This window comes from Rhodnius prolixus, unplaced genomic scaffold (assembly GCF_049639745.1).
Source record: "Rhodnius prolixus isolate KJV_2025 unplaced genomic scaffold, Rpr scaffold_10, whole genome shotgun sequence".
Taxonomy (NCBI): Eukaryota; Metazoa; Arthropoda; class Insecta; order Hemiptera; family Reduviidae; genus Rhodnius; species Rhodnius prolixus.
In genome coordinates this window covers 16,599,609-16,620,201 of record NW_027411615.1, presented here as the reverse complement: position 1 = coordinate 16,620,201, position 20,593 = coordinate 16,599,609, and the positions used below count along the sequence as shown (strand labels likewise).

The window sequence follows — 20,593 nt, the reverse complement described above, 5'->3', positions numbered from 1 at the left end:
CTTTTATTGATGGAGGAGTGTTTTCTAAACAGGCATCACTAGAATCCATTTTAAATTTCTATAAGGTAACACTATAACCTTTTTAACTGTTATAATTAAAAATATCTAATTATTTATTAAAGTACTATTTTTATTTCTATATTCCTTTCAATTTTTATTTTATTTTGTAATATTCGTTTTTTAATTATAACAAGCTTATTTATAATAAGCTTATTAGAGTTTTACAGAAAATATTTATGTTAATAACAAAACTTCTTATATCAAGGAAGCACAATAAAGTTTTTCCACTCACTTGTGCGGAAAGTGACACTAATGGGAATTTCCCCCCACTAGTGTGGGAAGTTGGGCATTACACAGCTGATTTTAATTGAGTAATGAGAACTTCCCTACATGGTTGCAGAAAAATAGATATTTTCTCGTTCAGCGTCAAAAATTAAGGAAATTGATTTAAGTGTGGATATTTTTAAGATAGAAAAAGTACGGTTAAAAATTCAATAATTTATGACTAATTATTTTGAATAACATTATTTGCCAAAAATGTAAAGGCCAAAATGAAATCGACACTCATTGATAAATAAAAACATCCTCTTCCCCCCAAACACTAAAATATCCACCAATTTGAGGTGAAACACTCCATATCCTTCTCACCCATTGAACAACTTAAACCTATAATAGTAAAAAAATTCAAATGGCCAAAATTACAACGTACTCAGATTTAAGACCAAAGTGGAAAGATTCTCATTTTACCGATAATTGCGATGGAACAATAAAATAATAAACAAACAATTTAATTAAAATTGAATAGAAATTAATAAGTTGCATCATAAATGGTTGTAAATAATGCAACATTAAATATTGAAATTAAATTATCCATCCGGTGGGAATTACTTAGAGATTAGTTTGTCGAGTAAAAGGCAATATTCTATAGTTGATTGTACGATGAAGACAAGTATCATCTCCTTTAACAACGTAATTAACAAGTTTAAATTGAAACTAATTAAAACAAGTAGTCAGGAAAAGCGTTTAAATTAAAAGTTGAAGTGTTATTATCCAAAATAACAAACAATTTGTGTAATTACCAAGAATGAAACTTACAAAGTTTTACATAGTAGTAATTTAGTTTAATATTACGTAACTTTTAAAGCAATATTTTCTAAGTAAAACCTTTTAAATTTTAACTCAATTGAAAAATGAATCAATTATTTTTCATAAAAAAAAAAAAAAACTGAATATAATTACTATTATTCAAGTTTGTACTTACATTCATTTCTCTTCCACTTAAACATTTTACTTACATAGAATACATTAATACATAAATTAACCTAAAACATGTAAATAATTTCTCCCAGAAAAAGATAATCCATTATCATTCCAAGTTTTATTAAAATCTGAATGGAATTTCGAAAAAAAACTCAGAAACAATTCTGTAAAGTCACATTTATCATTTAACTGATTATTTATAAACTTTGTGTGAATTAATGTTTTCCGTTAAATCTATAAAGATATAACTGTACATTTTAAATCTAGTTTGTTGCTAATACTTCGGCTTAATGTAAGTGAAAATAAATACGGATTTAAAAAAGACTTTTTTATAAAAACCATTTGCTAAAATATTATCAACTTAGGTTGAAAAAATTATATTATAAAAGAATTATTGCAAACTGTGGTGTATTTGATATCGATATGTTATAGAGAGATCGATTGAGCAGGAGAGAAGGGACAGGAGGGTTATATGGAGAGAAAAGAAATAAAAACGTGTGTGTACAGTTAAGTGTATATTTACCTTTTTTAGAAATACACAATAACTTCTTGTAATTACCAGTGTATTATTTACCTGCCTCAAGAAATACATAAAACAAACTAATTCTTCACTTTTTTTTATAAAACATTGAAGTTGAGCTTTCCAAGTAGAAAATCGCCATAATCTTTGGGAACATCTTAATCTACCGGATGCGAAGGCAAAAGGCGACTTGAAACCAACGTAAATTTGGAAAAGGGCTAAAGTAAGCCTTTGTGAAGAAGAGTCTAGGCCAAAAAAAAAAGAGAGCATCTTTTGCAGCCTACATTTTTAATGTAAATCTTCTTTTCGTTTCCACTTTTTGTCTTCTAGCCGCTTTGCTGATATGAATCAAAATAACTCACTCTAGTGTGCATGTTTTATGGTCCATTAGTATTTGATCATTCTTCCAGTTGGCTTCTCGTTCACTTCTTAAAACCAACGATGAAGGTGACTATTTCTAGAATTTAACAGGCGAAAAAATTTTGAACCATGTAAATTTAACAATTCAATTTAATAAATCTTTTTCAATTATGTTGTATGTTGGTGGTGAATATTATAAACAAGAGTTACTTTTGATGATGGTGAAACATAGTGAAACCACATTCTAATTTCTCATGGTTGTAATTATTATTGCGCTAGCGATATATACATACAATGTATGCTGGTGAAGTGTCACTACTATAAATTAATTGCCTAATGTATGTGGTACCAGTTAACATTAAATACCCGGAATTTCTGCTCTTCTAACCAACATACAATTTCTAAACATTTTGAATAATTGCGACAAATATTATCAGTTACTGCTGGTTAGTGCTGAATAGTTATTTGACTTTTAAGTAATGAGTTTTTTTTGTTCTACATCGTTTTCTTTTATTTACCATTTCCATTATTAGGGTATGTCTTTAAATTGTTGCATTTTAAAATTACTTTTCGTTTATTTGAAGTAATACATACTTTTAAATTTAATACAATTTTGATTTCTTTCACAGGTTAACCAAAGGTAAGGTTAAGATTTCAAACAATAACCAAGCTTGTGTAAAGGACTAATGATGTGCAATTGTTTGCTTTTAAATTTACTTTTGTCATAAAACTATCTTCCTCCACTGAAGACTGGGGTACCCTCTTGAATTCCAGCTCTCAAATAGAAGTGAATTCTCCTTTATCGTCCAAGAGGAAAAAGTTTTGATCAAGAATTCATTACTTTGATAGCTAACGCTGATTTTTTTCCCCACATTGACGCAGATGTCAATATCTATACTTGAAAAACGATAAAAAGAGGTATTTTTCCCATAACTTTTATTTTCTTTAACTGATTTTCATTTTACTTTGCACAAATTCTAGCCACGCGTATTCATATTTGAATTTTTATTACGTAATTCTGCTTAATTTGAACTGATTTGGTTTTAAGTTTTTCTACAGTTTTGTTTTAATTCGTTTGTTTTTATTTATCTATTCGCAACTGTTCTTTACCGATTCTGTACATGATTAAAAATTGTGATGTTAGGATAAGAAGTTGTGGAATATTTGATTGCAAAATTGATTCAAGTCAGATTTAAAGAGAAGTGGATGGGTCGTTATTATTATTATTTTGTTTTTGGTAACTTAATCATGATCGTTAGTTATTTTCCCTATGAGTTTGAATTGTAAGAATTGGAGTCGCTATAGATTGAGATTAATTGATAAATTCCAGACACTTCTAGTCAGGCTCTTTTAGATAGCGTCAAAGTTTTGTATCATTCTAGTTTTCCTGTACATCTATTTATTTCTCTTATTCTGTTATTAAATACAGTACTTTTGAAAATTGTATTTTATAACAATAAAGTACTTTCTAGTAATTCTTTGTTACATCTTATTGACTGTGTGAAGAAAACATTCAGCAATGGTTTCAAAACTTTCTTTTGAACTCATTCCTCCACCCCTTTATGTGTATTGTTACAATAAAAGAATGTACATAAAAAAAGTACATCGTATTATTAACAATTTCATTTTTTCCCAATTGGTTATTATTCAACTTATATTATCAAGAAGAGAGCCGTTAGTGAGAAATATGTTGCCAACAGAGAGGGTTATCTCCAGTTGCCGAGTCTTTTATTAATTCTAATTTGGAAGTTTTCTTCAGAATATCTTTGGAGGGCCATTAATGGTTTAATGGCAACAGATCAGACAAAAAATTAATAATTTAAAACAAAAATAAATAAATAATAAAAGTAATATAAAAATTATAGAGAAATACAACTTAAGAATTTTTGTAACTGAAGTCAAAACAAAAGGAGATTTGCCCAACAACTAGGATTATTTTGCTGGGGTTAAACCACAAAAGAAAACAATAACCAGGCTTGAATAAATACCAAAACTTTGCCAGTAAAAAATAGAGTCTAATTTTAACTACGGTATTTCGTTGTCAGTTTGTACAGCCATCATAATTGTCCAATTTGTTAAATATTTGTATTTTTAAAATTGCTGGTGTTTTATTTATTCCAGTCATAGTTGCTTTAAAGGTATTAAGTACAATTCAATATACCCAAGTCGTTATTTATAATTCTATTTCTTTTATTAATTAACCGATGGTGCCTTACTAATGCGCAACTAATCTATAATACGAGTATATCAACCAAGCATTCAGCTAGTCAACAAAGGTGAGGGTTGTTTAGAACACGGATTGGTTATCCTCATCTTTCGGAATTCTGTACTAGTGATGGGCAGAACGAGTCCGCGTTTGGAGTCGTTGGATTTGAATCAGTTCCAGGGTTGGAATCGATTCCAACAACTCGTTCACTGATTCCAGTCTGTACTTGCCCTATGCATTAGTACAAATGTCACGCATTGTAATTAAATAAATCATTAAAAGTTATCTTTCCCAGTTAATAACAAAACTATATTTCTTTAACACACATTAAGTAGTTCCCTAATTTCCAATTGCTCTGATAAATATAAAATTAACGACGTAACCAAATATTAACAAAAATACGCTAGTCAAATATAAAAATTAAAGCAACTGCAGTTTTGTCGTTATCTAGCTTGACCACTGGAGTTAACTTGATTCAAGAAGAAAAACGGAAATGGGTAGGAAATTATTCCCATAAAAAAAATTATAACCCTTCAAACAAAATGATAATTACTCATAAAGAAAGAAATATTTATTTACTATGAATTGAATATCAAGCTTTTAAAATATCTTATTATTTTACAAAAAGAAAAAGCTGTGTGCCTGATCTTTAACTTAGCGGCTGGACGCTCTTTCTCTTATCTTCATTGGCGAAAGTTAAATCGTGTACATGTCATGACGACGATCAAAGTAATACTGAGCTAAAAAATAGTATTACCTATTTGCTTTACTTACTGCTGTCTCCCTACCACTCTATCACCTATTTCACAAACGTTCGTCGATTGGAAATAGGTTGTAGTTAAATATTCGTTTCATTTGAATTAAAAAAACATTATAACGCTTTTTCAAGATGTTTTTAATTTTTAAAAATTTGTTTTTGTTCATTACTCTAAAAAATACGAAGAATTTTAAATAAAATGTAATATACGAACACAGAATGATCTAGAACGCAGGTGGAGTCAGTCGTCGTTACCATGGCAATGGAACCGTTAAACAATTCCGGTTCCAGCTCCAGCAATTTCTATTGGCTAGATTTAGTGAACGAAAAAATGGAACGAGTCCGGTTTCAAAAGGATTTAAATCACTCCGGATTTAACTCCACCAACTCCAGTGGATTTAACCAATGAAAATGCTGGTATTGGGCCGGAGCCGTTTAACGATTCCGGTGTCATGGTAACCACGACTGACTCCACCTGCGTTCTAGATCATTCTGTGTTTGTGTATTATATTTTATTTGAAATTCTTCGTATTTTATAAGAGTAATGGACAAAAACCAATTTTTAAAAAGTAAAAACATCTTGAGAAAGCGTTATAATGTTTTTTGTTTTCAAATGAAACGAATATTTAACTACAACCTATTTCCAATCGACGAATGTTTGCGAAATAGGTGATAGAGGAGGAGGGATACTGCAGTAAGTAAACCAGTTAGGTAATACTATTTTTTAGCTCAGTATAACTTTGACCGTAGCACGAACATGTGCACGATTTAATTTTCGCCAATGAAGATAAGAGAAAGAGCGTCCAGCCGTTAAGTTAAAGATTAAGCACACAGCATTTTCTATATGTAAAATAAAATATATTAAATAATAAGTAACCTACAGTATTGCTTTTTAATTAATGAGATGGGTGTATCTGGGGTTTCTTTGCAAGGTTCGCTATATTGGGTTCGAAATTACTTTTCCTTCGACTCCCTGCCTTAGATCGACCCCTACTTTTGTTAAATAGACCCCTGGGGGTTAGGTACCTCTGACCTAAAGTAAAAATTTGCAAACAGTGTTTAGAAATTAACAAAATAAAAAAATGAATATTATTTTAGAATTGATATTCTAAAAAAAGCTTGGAACTTATTTTATCCTTCAAGCATCAGTATTTAAGCTCGCCAGGTTTTGTATTTTGGTGTGGATTCCTCTTACAAGTTGGAATGTGTCAGGGAACTTCTACATAGTAGCCTCAAGTCAGTTTTATTTTAGTGTAAACGACTTCAGTATTAATTATTTTCATTTTAATTTGCCTGAATTTTTTGGGGCGGGGCGGAATCACTTTTTTTTAAAATAGGGATTTGAATCAACTCGTTCCACCACCGGACTCGTTCCACTGGGACGAGTCCGCTCAAATAGCCCATCACTATTCTGTACTTTTTAGGACATCCTCAAAATAACCTGGTTAGTTTTCATACCTCAGGTTGGGTTGAGTTACCTCAAAAATAAATTAGAGAAAGTTAGTGAAAATAAATTGATAAAAAGAAATATTTTTGTACACCCCCAAACTAATAATACACATTGACTTCATTTTTTCTGTTTATTAATGTCGCTTTTTCTTTTTTAAATTGAGTTAAATTTTTGCGAATTAAAAGCTATTTGTTTACAAATGTTTAAAATTATTTCCCTTTTTTCTGGCTATCTATTGATTCGGGGCTAATGACCAGGTTTGCCCCGATACTCAGATTTGATGAATGATCTTTTCCTGTCTAAAAGACGACAAATACACAGATAAGATGATCGTAGCTTTTGGTAGCAAGATGGATGGAAGTTGTTAGAGGTTGATGATCTGGTTCCAGACGATATAAATATGATCTTCTTGTCCATGTTTTGATGGCACCTAAATTAATGTTGTGTTCATCTGTATCTTATATTATTTTCCAATTCCTTATTGTTGGAAAGTACTTTTTTTATGTCTGGAATAAATATTTAAAAAATATTTGGGACATTTATTGAAAGAAAATGTTGCTATAAAATCCTTAGCGGCTTTTTATACCAACTTGGCCTTACCTTCCTTCATGATTTGCAATACTAACTGAATTTTCTCCCAGCCAAAGATGAGTTAAATCACTTTTTTCCAAATTTGCTCCAGTAAATGGACATGATTATTAGAAATGCCTTGCAGCTCCATTTAAAACAAAGCGTTCCACAATTAAACGACTACCCGTCTTATGCACAAAGTCTAAACTTTTTAAAATAGGTCAATAACTCTGCTCAATTGGACTTTTTTTTCTGAATCCCTAGAATTATAAAGATACATTTTTACTTTCCTTTGCTAAACAAAATTATGTCCAATTTTTTATTTTTAGTTTAAAGGGTTTCTTTGTTTGTTTTTTTTGCAGATAATTTTGTTTGACATATGTTCATTTGACATATTAGCTTGTTGCGTCAGTGTAATATGCAATTGCAAATACATTAATAAACGAAAGTTTAAATAAGTGTGTGGTAAGTATAACCCAAAAATGCAAGTTAGAGATTTTCAAATTTATTATTTAGTATAGGTATAGGTACGGTGACCATTATTTTTTGTATCAAAAAACAGGACAAGGAGGAAAAAAAACCTATAAAAAATATTAATACTAAAATTATTATATAAAAAAATTAATTATATTAAATAAAAAAATTAATTAACTCGAGATCGGTTATTACAAAACAATGGCCATATAATATGGCCCATGTTCAACCGAAACTGAGCGACTACTTGCACTATACACTTATTAATTAGTAACAAAATGTAAATAGTAACTCTTGTAAATAGAAAAAATATTCAGTCTTTTAAAATCACAACAAAATTTTGTTTTAATGTCACATTCTTTAAAACTATACTAACGACAAGTAAAATACAAATATATCTAATTTTCACAATATGAAGATCAGATCTTAACAAAATCATACATAAATCTTCGAAAAAATATTCATATTTTCATTAATTTCATTGAGTATAATTAAAATTTCATTGAAAAACAGTACAAAACAGTACAAATGAATAAAAAACAGGACATTTATGCTTAAAAAAAAAAGAAGGACAGCGTCTTAAAAAACAGTACTGTCCTGCCAAAAACAGTACGAATGGTCACCGTAGTTATAGGACAATTTATAATATGACCGTCTATCAGTTAGATTTAAAGTTTTTACTCACAGAATATAGGATAAATAAAGTTAATTCCAGTTTTAGGATAGCTATGATGCCATCTTTCCTTTAACAATAGTATTACAGTGAACATGTTTTATAATTAAGTCAACATTGTTTTTTAAAACCAATTATAAGTTTTAAGGATTTAATTACAATAATTGTAGTGAGAGAATGCGGTGAGAGATTTCATATTTAGTTTCGAATATTGAAAGTTTAAGTTAATTCCCTTATTTTACAAAATCTGTATCTCCATTTTACTATCTTTTTACTTTATTTATTGCAAACTAATCATTCGTGTTTTGTTAAATTCCATTACTTCCAATTAATAAACAATGTGGTGCAACTATGTTGCAGTGCAGTTTGGTCCTCACTTTAATAAACACTCCGATAATTTGTAATTCTTGAAATGAAATAACATTTCTTTTATATGAACTCCAACTAGTTGCCTAGGGTATAATTAACCTAAGGAAATATTAGTCACCTAGAGTCTTAATGTGATGTTCTACTTAGAGAATTTCAGCCACTTATTCATAAAATGTCCTCTTTACAATCCTTGCCGTAATAATTTTATACAAAAAAATAATAATCGTATAATGCTGCTTCTAAAAATAAGTTAATGCTAGTTCTATTACAGATTTGAAGAAACTGATCGATGCATTAAAGTTAAGATCTTTTTGTTTAAACAAATAAAATGTTTTTTATTTTGATTTAATTGAAACAGTGTTTTTTGAACTTATATTGGGTGAGTAATTAATAGTCACCTAGAAGTACCTTTATTGTCAAAACTACATTGATTTATACAAAAGAAAATATAATTTCTTTGAGTAACTTAATCTTTTATTTTCGTTAGTATTTATCTCTGTTATATAAATAAAGGAATTTAGTCTGTACCAACGTGCTGCAAAAAGTTAGTTAGTTCAAGTTTGAATGGCTTTGTATTATTTATTCATTTATTTCTCACTTTTAAAGTAATCTCATCATCTCGGTTTTGTTATTTTTCTCTGTTTTATGTAAAGTTTAGTTTCTTATTTTTGTTATAGCTAATATTTCGAATGCGCTTTATTAATTTCAAGTTTTAATTATAAAGGAGAAAAGAAAATCTGTTTAATGAGAAAAAATTACTGTAATTATTACTCCCTGTAATATGAATTTCATGAATTATAGTATTCTTCTATTCTATGTTCTACTTTAACAAAGGTTAAAATCTAGTAAAATTTCTTTTAGTGTACAAGGTTCTTTCCTAAATTTCTTTTGTTATAAAAACAAATAAAAACCTCATGTCAAGTCTATTGAACTGCTGCACAAACTTATCATCAAGAAATAACAATGCCTCTCACAGCAACTTCATCAAAAACAAGGGTCTTCTGAACAAGCGTCAAGAATATATCAGGAATTTTGAATACAGTGCAAACTTTTGCTTATAGGATTGGATTTGCTAGAATATTAGTGTATTACAGTGCTTGTTAAGAAATAATTTCTAAAAATATTCATTTTGATTGTTTAGCTTGTTAGTGGTTAGTAAAAAGTCTAGCTTGCACTTTCCAAAATTAGCAATAATTAAATGGAGTGTAATGTAGTGAAGCGAATGTGAGGTACTGTATTCTAATGTTCGTTTATAATAATAACATGAGTGTGATTGATGACTTTTTAAGGGGCTATGAAATATAGTGAGTTGGTAAACATTTCAGAGTTAGGCACTGGAGAAAGCTAAATTTAACTGAGGTAATAGTAATGGAAAATTTCATTTATTGCTTTAAATAGTTTAGAATATTTATTGGCGAGTTTCTGAATTATACAAAAAATATTGATCTGAATTAGCCTCGACAAAGTTTTACTAGAAATGAAGTTCCTAACTTTTAATTGCTTCTATTCATTAAATTATTTTCAAATTCAACATAATTTCTAACATTTCTTTAAATATTCACAGTATAACCCATAATTAGTTTTCTATATGAAAGTTAAAGGGTAATATTATTAGCATAAAATATTACAAAAGCCACCAGAACTGTTGAAGCAGCAACTTTCTTTTGCATAAAACTTCATGATTTATTAAATTCTCTTTTAACATTGTTTTCCACTCTTCATGCTTCATTCAAACTTAATGCTCTTTGCATTTAATACCTTTTTATCACATTCCTGAAGAAAGAAGAAATGCAATCTAAACTAAACTGACAGATGGCTGACAATGTCACTCTTGGAAACATCCTCTCAATTCTTTTTTTTTACAATTTGCCGCTTTTATATAATCACAAATATTACTTCAAATGGGACCTCACGGAAAAGTGAAAAAAATTAATAGTGTTGCTCCCGAAAATATTTAAAATACACGCTGTTAGGCTTTAACTAATTTTTGATGGTTTCCTACTCTTATTAAAGTGGAAAACAATGTTGAAAGCGAATTTAATGACCATTTCCAAAATAACATTGCAGTTTATTTCTGTATTAAAAGGGACCAAATGTATAACATTTAAGTTTATTGTTCGAACAAAGCATTCAACTAAAGAAAATTGAAAATTTTGTGATTCAAGATTATTAATTTTAATTAAAAATTATGCAATTGATAGTGAATACTTTTATTGTGATGCTATAATTTAATGACAGCTTGTGACAATCTGCCGGCCGGTACAAACTAACTTTACATCAAATTAATAATGGGCATCACAAGGCTCCGAATGGGCGTCGTATATTGTTAAGAATTTCCCCTTGGCGATGAAAATCTGCAGAAGAGCAGCATGAATAAAATTACAATCACATCCAGACGAACTGTCAGTAAATCAGGCATTGCTAAGACTGATTATTACTACATTTCACAGAAGGTAATACGTCTTAAATATGAAGTCGTAGTTATACGTTATTTTTCTCTTGAATACACATAAATTATACAGGGTGTCCCAAGCTATATGGATAACGACTTTTTCTCAGAAACTAAGATAGCTAGAATAAAACTAAAAAATACGTGTACCCTTAGTTTTTTGTTAGGAATCCAAATTTAATTTGTAAATTTTTTTCGGTGCTTCCAGAAGCAAGATACAGGCACAAACTTCATTTTGTCCCCCGTTCGATATAACACGCCCATCAAATTGCCTATCGAGATATCTCTTTACATGCCTGATGGTGTTATGTCGGGGGCGATTCAGTGGCCACCTCGTTCACCGGATATGACACCTATGGACTATTTCCTTTGGGGATATCTGAAAAACAAGGTGATTATTCATAACTTTTGTCTTTCTTTTCTTATTTCTGCTTATCTGAAAGCATTTCTAAATTTAGGTGTATAAGCCGGCATTGCATGAACTAAAGCAGAGAATAATAACATAGATGTCTGTAATTCGGTTAAAGCCGAATCTATTTCTTTGGCAGTAGTAAGGGACAATTGGCAGGAAAGATCATGTCTGTGCATCTCTAATGGTGGAGGCCATTTCGAGCATGATCTGTAATATTAATGAGGAGTAAAATTTATAATAAAATAGTACTTTTCTTCTTATTCAATCAAAAAACCTTTATAATATTATCATTTTGACACTTCTTATAAGAATCATGTTTTCATTCATAACTTCTAAAATATCGCTCACAGAAAAAAACCGTTCAAGTAAATTTTTCTTAAAAAAAATATAGAAATCTATTTCTTAAATAATAACCTCACCTCCCTATTTGAAAAAATGAAGTTGGTGCCTGTATCTCGCTTCTGGAAGCACCGAAAAAAATTTACAAAATATATTTGGATTTCTAACAAAAAACTAAGGGAACACGTATTTTTTAGTTTTTTTCTAGCTATCTTAGTTTCCGAGAAAAAGTCGTTATACTTAGTCCCATATACCTTGGGACACCCTGTATATGTATGTCTTAACAAATATGCAAGCAAGTTTATGATTGCACCACCACCGTCTATATTAGCATAGTCCTAATCCCAATCAGATTTTATGTTACACGTTCTAAAAAAGGTTATTATTTTTATCTACCTGAAATCCGGGCCACTAATATTCGTCGGCATTGAATACCCTTGTTTTCTCCAAGTTTCTCTCACTGCACGGCATTCGATATCGCACCTCCAAGATCGTTCTTTGCTTCTTGCAAACAAGCTCCGTGTGAAGGCATCAATCAATTCAATTAAGAAGACCCTCGAGAAATTTAACATCATTGCACAAGCTTCAAGTATAAAGCTTAAATCAAGCACAGCCCTCAACCCCATTCTAGATTTCTTCTCGTGGTATTTACATTACAACGTCCATAAAAACCGAGCCCCTGACATACACGTTAGTGCGCTGATGTGTTAAGATCTCTTCTATTCATCTTCCAAAAAAACAGCCTATCACCAATGAGAACCCATGCCGTGGGTATGTGGGGATACTCTCTTTGAAATCCCTCATCTCCTGCTTTTTTTTGCAGTCCTGCCTAGCAGAACCAGTCATGATTAATCTACGATAACTGAAAGTTAAAGGAATCTTTTCATTTTGCCCTTTTATTAATAACAATAGTAATGTTAATAAACCTTTAACTTCCAAGTTATTAAATACATCGTAAACAGTGTAATTTCGTTTTATTAACTATTTTCTTTCAATCAATACTTTTGATATGGTGTGAATGCCTTAGGAGGAAGCCTTCAGTAAGATGGGCAGATTGAAGTGAAAAACTGGAAACCATAAAAGAACAAAAGACGAGAAAGATAGCCCGAAGATGGGAACAAAAAATGGAAAAATAGGTAGCTGTCCTAGGATTGCGATAAGGAGATCGTGGGATGAATACTTTGGACTACATCTCAGGATTGTAGGTGACTATTTCCCTTAAAATGAGAAACTTTAATCGATTCGAATTCTTCTCGATATTCTGAAGAGAAAATTCACTACTATGAAAAGCTGATTGAATTAAAACCGAGAATAATCATCATTAAGAAAATAATTTGTTTTCTGATAACAATTTCTTTTCTGACCAAACCTACTAAATTGTTAAAGGCTTTAAATTTTCCTATAATTATGTATAATGCACTCAAAAAACAAGAAAATCTCGAAGCCTTTGTTTCAAGAAATTAATAAATGCTAGTTTACTCACGTGAAAAATCATTAATTACAAATTCACAAAAAATTTAGAGGAAAAATTAACGTTAGTTCAAAATATCATCACTAGGTAGCAGTAAAGAACAAAGGATGCTTAGTTGCTGACTTTCCCAACAGATGGCTCTTGTGTTAAGTTTCCATCAGATTTTTAAGCTGGGAATCTTCTGCGCGAGGGATTCTCCACTATTTTAGAAATAATTTACAAATTTTTGTGCTACTTTCTGTTACCACAGTTAACGTTGAATTTTTTTTAAACCATTCTGTGCTAAAAATAGCAAAACCAAAAACTAAAATAGTTTAATAAAAAAAATGTATTCAGTAAAATAGCACTTTCCCTTAAATGATTTTGTTAAACATTTCTGTTAGAATTTTAAAAAAAAGTTAGCTACTTTGTTATTCTTAAACGACATTTTAGAATGAAGCTTAAGCCCACTACTAGACCAGCCTTAAAAAGCATTTTCTGGAGAAAATGTTACAAATAAATGTCATAAATTTAAAGTGCGCAGTGATTTTACGAAATTTAAATAAAATCGATGTTGTATTAAGACACAGTTTGAAAGCATTTTAAGTTTAATAATATAATATAGAGCGTCAACATCCTTAAATGTTGACTCGCCTTTAAGTTAATAACATGAATTATTAATGAATCATCATAGATATATGATTACATATTATTTGTAACTTTATTATAAAATACGTATCAATGTATTTACATTACAACTTTCATTATATAGTTTAAAGAACGCTCAGCATGTGACAAGGAAGTCATTTGTAAGAAAAAAAGGAAAAAAATCTGCAGTTGGAGGAGAAAGTTAGAGAACGACATTTATAAGACTGTAGGGTATTTCTTTTGTTTCTGTATGGAATAGGATGGAATACAGCTAACGGTTTTGGATACAGGCGTGTACGGGAATAATAAAAGCTATCTCAATGAGAGGTGTCGTTGTTAGGAGGAAGGTCAGTCGCAAGTCTGAATAATTAGATATGAGTTGTCAAGAGTTTCTTGATGTTGCTACTAGAGGTCAGGCTTCAGGTAGAATGTAAAATCTAGGTTCTGTTTTTCTTCCCTCTCCTGAGCTTCTCAGGAATTGTTGTTAACGTATTTTTCCTTCTTACTCGGAAAACATTAATTGGGGACCTAATTAGGATAATTTAATTAAGATATTTAAGATAGTAAAAGTTGTAGAACGTCGTAGTTTCGGACTCCTGTAATTTTTTTTTTATGATTTAAGGCGCGTCAACATTTAAGGTCATTGGCGCCCGGAGCTTTTTTCAGTGCACTGCCGGCCTCCGGACAGTGTTCTCGTTACAGACAACCCTGTCCATCACCGGACAGTTATAAGAAGCTCCTAGGAAGGGAAAATCTAAAGGGCCAGCAGCTGGATTCGAACCCAGGACCTCCGCGTGGGAGACTCCTGTAATATCAATCTTTAAAAAAATAACAGTCAAATAACGTTTTAAAAATATTTACATAAATACTAGTTCAACTAATTTAAGTTATAGATTAACTTAACTGTTTTAGAAGTTAAGTTTTGATCGAAAAGTCACACAATTTATTGTTTTTATTTATTAATATTATAAATACCACGCACTGTTCTGTTATTGAACTACATCCAACAAAGTTTAATTTTTGAAAATGAGAGACAAATGTAAAACATAAAATTTCAATTAAATTTGTATGATTTAATGAGTAGCCTACTGCTCAAACATTTTTAGTTAGCCACTTAAGGTCGACATATGTTACAATATAAAAGCAATGACTGATAACATATCACAGCTTTGTCTGTATCTTAGCACTTCAATTTGCCATTGCAAAGTACAAGCTACTCAATTTAAACATTATTTTATATTCTAATTTTTTAATTTTCAGTGCTGCAATTCAAATACCCAGTGTGTTCGTAACATCATTAATTTAAATAAATACCCAAATATAATTTATTGAGTCTTTTATTGCTGAAGATTTCCAATTAGTTAGTTCGAGGCTCCCAGAGCTCATTAATAATTTTTTTTAAGACCCGTAGATTCGTTGCTTTACCTGTCTATTAATTGTAGATGGTCTTTAAGGATTAATAGAATCTATGTAAAGTGTCTTATTGTTTAACTAATGGCTAAAGTAGTTATGAAAGTAGATAGACAATTGGATGGAGTACTACGATGCCTCGGCGAAATATTATCTCTCTCTGGGTCATAGAGACAATTTTTTGGAATATTTGAAGTATTGGCACACTCTCATTAGGGTTAACGCGGTTAATTCGTTCCTTGTTAGAACAGCACCAAGTATTTACTTCAACCTTCTACTTAATGTTTGCTAGTTGTCTTGATTCAACGCCACGGACGACTCTTAATGGTAACCTCCCAAACTGTGTGTTAATTTCTTACGGATATTTAATTTTATTGATTGTGAATAATTATTGTTATTATTTTAATATAATAAGCACAGATTAAACTTTTAAATACAAATATAATTTTATTTTTGCGGAGAAAACTCACTGATTTGTTGCCCAATCGGGCTCTCAAAGCCTGAGGGACGCTCATTTCGTGAAAAGCGGACGCCAAAACACTACTCATGCAGAATGAACTAATGGGCTACGACCTTAGATAGGTCAGAAGGTCATTTAAACTTGAAAAGTTTTAGTTTGGAAAGATTTTAAACAATTTTAGAATCTAAGAGTCTGGTAAAAAATTTGTGTTGTAAAGTACATTTGACGAATTTTGATTATATTTGATCCTGGCGGATGTTTTTCGTTATTGAATATTTTGTTTTTAACGCCTGAATCAGAAATAGATCACTTGCGTAAAAGCTAATTCTTATTCAATCTTAGGCCTTTGGAAGTTTTAAAAATTACAAGGATTAATAGATGAAAATGAAAATATGTTAGTTAATCCGAGTAGATTGAAACCACCACCATTTATTTATTTTATCTATATATTTTATTTGTTTACTTCTTTTAGACTGAAAGTGATCACATTGTTTAATTAAAAAAAGTAAGTGACGTTTTAAAAGACACCCAAATCCATGGGGTTGACGTAATTGCTTTGTGTAGTTATTGTTCTCCGCCAGGAGCGCTTTCTGCTTCAATTCCCGCCTATATTAAAGGGAGGTTGTGGTCTGTTTCTGGAAAAGTGTTCTTTTGTGTAACTTCTCGTCATTATATCCATACTAATACTACCGTATACTAATTTATATTTACAGTTCTAAAGAAGTTTCTACAAAATTTTAATCCTTATTAATGATCAATAAGTTCTTCAAAAAAATTAGGATTTTTTAAAATTATTTGGTCACTTCTGTAAAAGGTAAGTTGATTATGGATATCTTATGCGAACATAAGCCCATACTATCTTGTAAGATGCTCAACATCTGAGGTCATCGCTTGAAGCTTTCTTCTTTTTTTTTTTGTGCACTGCTGGCCGACGGACAGGTTCTTTCTTTACAGAAAACACTGTACATCCTGGAACAGTGAGTTGTAAGAAAAGTTTCTAGGAAGAGAAAATCTAAAAGCCTAATGCAAATATTCCGTTTTAAATTTACAAATTTTTCTTCTTACTAAACTAAATAACCCCATAATTGGGCTGCAAAAGCGTCCAGAGGCTTCTTATCTCAAACTTCCCTCCGAAAGAATCACTTAACGTTCCTAGATCAGACTCCTTTAATATATGGCCAATAACTAATGTCTAAACGAGTTTCTTTATGAACCTGTATAAGAGAAAATTAATAAACATCTTTATTTATCAATCTATCTATCTAACTAATGTCTAAACGTACCTGACTTGCAGAAAGCGAGGCCGAATAGTGATGTACAGACTGTCTCACCCAATTCTCACCGCATACAGATGGTGTTGGCCTCCCTTTCGATGGCATTCCGGTACCCAGTTACAGTCGTATGCCCAGTCATCGCCGCCCCAAGTACTCTTAACTGCTTCCTTCCCAGATTCGGCAATTACCTTATAGTTCCAGATTAATCCTATAAAACTCTCACCTTGTAGACACCCTTTTACCTACGTTCAGAATCTCTCCAATACCCCTAGCCTCTAATTCCTTAAAATCCCCGTTTCGAGATGGCCAGGGCTAGTTTAGATCCACAGAATGATTAGATTCAACCCTTGTAAGTTCATCAACTTCTTGATTACTCTACATCCTTGAATGACCAGGAATCTAGAAGAGTCTAACTATCCAATTCAGGACAAGATGATCCAGATTTCTGCATTCTTCTACCAGCTCTAGTCTCTAGCGGTTTACAAAAGATCCTTATCTCTCCATTATGTCATTCAGGATCTCCTCATGCCTGCACAGTATACTATTATTTCATATAACTCCGCCAGAAAAACTATTCTATACGCCACATTCCACTGTTCCGCTCGTAACTCCTTGGATCCAGACACCTACCCCTGACCAATCCTTGAGTTTTTGCCTGCAAACCATTGAAGGAATTGAGATTATAGTATCAAGTTTCTTATTAAGATTTAGTTTTTCATGTTGCTTGACACTGTAAGCTAGAAAAACACAATTGCACAGAATGCATAACATGACAAATTCGCTAACAACCACCAAAATCATTTTTTCTAGAAAAACACTTACTTTTTTTCTAATTCAAGTAAATGAAATCGTAAGAAACTCTGAAGAAATTGCAAAAAAAATGCATCGAATTGTTTCGTAAAAATTCAATTCCCAAAACAAGTTACATATTCGTGCGATACTTCTTCGAAATATACCCCTTACACTCAGCGCCAATTAAATTAAATATGCTCGACTATTTCAGGAAAACGTGTTCCTCTCAACGAAGTGACCCAAAAAGTTCATATTTTCATGTTTCTCATCGTTTTTGAGAGCTCCATGATTTTTTGACATAAAAATGACATTATCTCTTCGGAGTTCGAAGAACATTGAATTTCCTATAATATGCCATTTTGCCGATTATTATAAGAATGTGTTTCATTTGAGAACTTAAAATTAATTGATCTCACAATATATTCACGTTTAGTTCCTCAAATAAATAAGCGATTGCTATACCAGTTGTATCCGCATTTCAAAAAAACGAGGTGAAAATATGAAAGTCAAAGCGATTAAATACGAGAATAGTGTTTAATATTTATTTCATTTAATATTTTTTTTTTTTGTGATTTCAAATGAATATGTTATGAACTTTTTTTTATATATTTATATTTATCCAGCTTTATTCGTGCTTTAAATTTATGTATACATTTTTTTCCCTGATATTCATTAATGAATGCCTCATGTTCTTTAATTTTCTTCTATTAATTCTCCCATTTGTATTCTTAATAAATTTTTAAAAAAAATGAAAGTAAAATTTTATATTAGTCTATTGCACACAACTCCATCAACAAATGTATAATTAAGAAGGAAACAATACAATTTAGATTTAAAAAAAAGTTATTCAACCAATTGCCAATTCAAATTATTCGTTTGGCTTGAAACCGATCACTAAACTAATTGGACTAGATTATTCTTTGGTGCAGTGGACTTCATGTCGTTGCATATTTAATGGGGACTATTTTCACGGTGAGATCTAGTCGCTGCCATGGTCACATATTGTTCGAGAGTTGTAAGGTCCTTTATGGATTCGCATTGGAGTTTATTCAATTGAATGAACTACAAAAAAATATAATCGTTTAGTTTAAATATAATATTCTTTCAGAAAGGAAGCTTAATATTAATCTCAGTTTTAAATAGTTTATCCTGTTTGAGTTATACTAATGTTCGATTGGCAAAACTAATTGTCCACGCTTGCATTTAAGGATTTGATTGTCTTTTACATTAAGCAAGCCAGTTTTAAACCTCGTTGAATTTATTCATTGAATATTTATTTTCCTATGCAAAAATATGTGCCCAAAACTAAGACAAAGGTTAGATTTTATAGAGAATTACGAAATCCTCTGCTACCTAATCTATTACGGCTATTAACAATTGTTGGTGCCATTAAAATTTGGAGTGCTTAACTAGGGTGTTTTCGTGAGTTAATGAACTAGAGTGAGAACTAGATCCTTAATACTCTGCAGGCCTTATATGATTTGGGCGAGCGTTGGGGATATTTAATGAAAGTTTATGTTTTTAGACTGGTATCTATAGAGACGTCGAACATCACGAAGAAGCTGCGAGTCCAGGTTCGATTAAAGCTAAAACGTGAATACAGATTGAGTCCGTAACATCTATTTCTTCAATTTTTTTTTTTTTTTCTTTAATCGAATGCTTTAGAGCATTTTTGCGTTCGACCATATTATCTAAATGTTGCCCTTAAATGTCGAAATGCGTAATAAGCCCAGCAGGAACTTATTCAAGATGATTTGTTCTGCTCCTTAATAGTTTCAGTTTTTAATATTTAAAATTGTTTTTGAATTGTCTAATTTTTTTTTCGAGTAATTTTGCATTTCGTCTAATACTGCTGCACAACATGTATGTATTTGGTTAAAATGTCTAAATTGGAATATAGTGCCCCATAAAATTCTTTGTATTAAACAGTTTGTCGCCAAATTCAATTTAAATTCATTTTGTCGGTAATTCATCTAAAATTATTAAGATTTAAAGACATTTTTATTACAAAAGTAATAACTTTTGTAGAAGCCTTCTGGTTCAGTATTAAATAATAATAATAACAACAAGGCAAGTTATTAGCTAAGCGGTTAGCATACTGGATTCCCACGCGGAGGTCCCGGGTTCGAATCCAGCTGCTGACCCTTAAATTTTCTCTTCCTAGGGGCTTCTTACAGCTCACTGTCCGGTGATGGACAGTGTTGTCTGTAACGAGAGAACACTGTCCGGTGGCCGGCAGTTAACTGAAAAAAGTTCCGGGCGCCATTAACCTTAGATGTTGACGCGCCTTAAATCACTAAAAAAAAAAAAAAAAATTTAAAATAATAATAAGTAAAAAAAAAGTAATCCCTATTTTTCCAGGCGGGCTTTACGTCTATCTACCAATTAGGTGTCGCGGACTGAGGCTATTAGCAAACATACTTTATTGTAAATTTCTTTTATTAACAATTAAATAAAATCCAAGGCTTTTAAGACCGGGAATCGAACCCAGTACCACAATACAAATTAACTTTACGGGTCTCGCCTCTAACCGCTCGGCTACCGTGGTGGCTAAAAATAATAATAATAATAATAATAAAACAAAATAATGGAGTTACTTCTGCACGGGCCAATAGAATGAAGTCCACACCTTTGAAAAAAGCCTGATGTCCAACAACCGCTCCAATTAATGTTGTAAAATATATTTCAATGAAAATTACTCTCCTATAAAAGAAATAAGC

General features: G+C 31.1%; 1 protein-coding gene across 7 annotated transcripts in view; it reads left to right on the top strand.

Moving 5' to 3' along the window:
• Positions 1–1,721: 1,721 nt before the first annotated feature.
• LOC141456709 (neuroendocrine convertase 1-like) overlaps positions 1,722–20,593 on the top strand; it is a 75,998-nt gene continuing 57,126 nt past the window's right edge. For 2 of the 7 annotated variants that reach the window (XM_074132925.1, XM_074132918.1), the window contains exons 1-5: positions 1,722–2,674; positions 2,770–3,058; positions 7,486–7,588; positions 10,878–11,092; positions 12,867–13,044. The gene's annotated coding sequence lies outside the window, so the exon portion shown is untranslated. Of the gene's footprint in view, positions 2,675–2,769; positions 3,059–7,485; positions 7,589–10,877; positions 11,093–12,866; positions 13,045–16,395; positions 16,622–20,593 lie in introns of those variants that run through there. The other 5 variants (XM_074132923.1, XM_074132920.1, XM_074132921.1 and 2 more) reach the window with 5 other exon arrangements.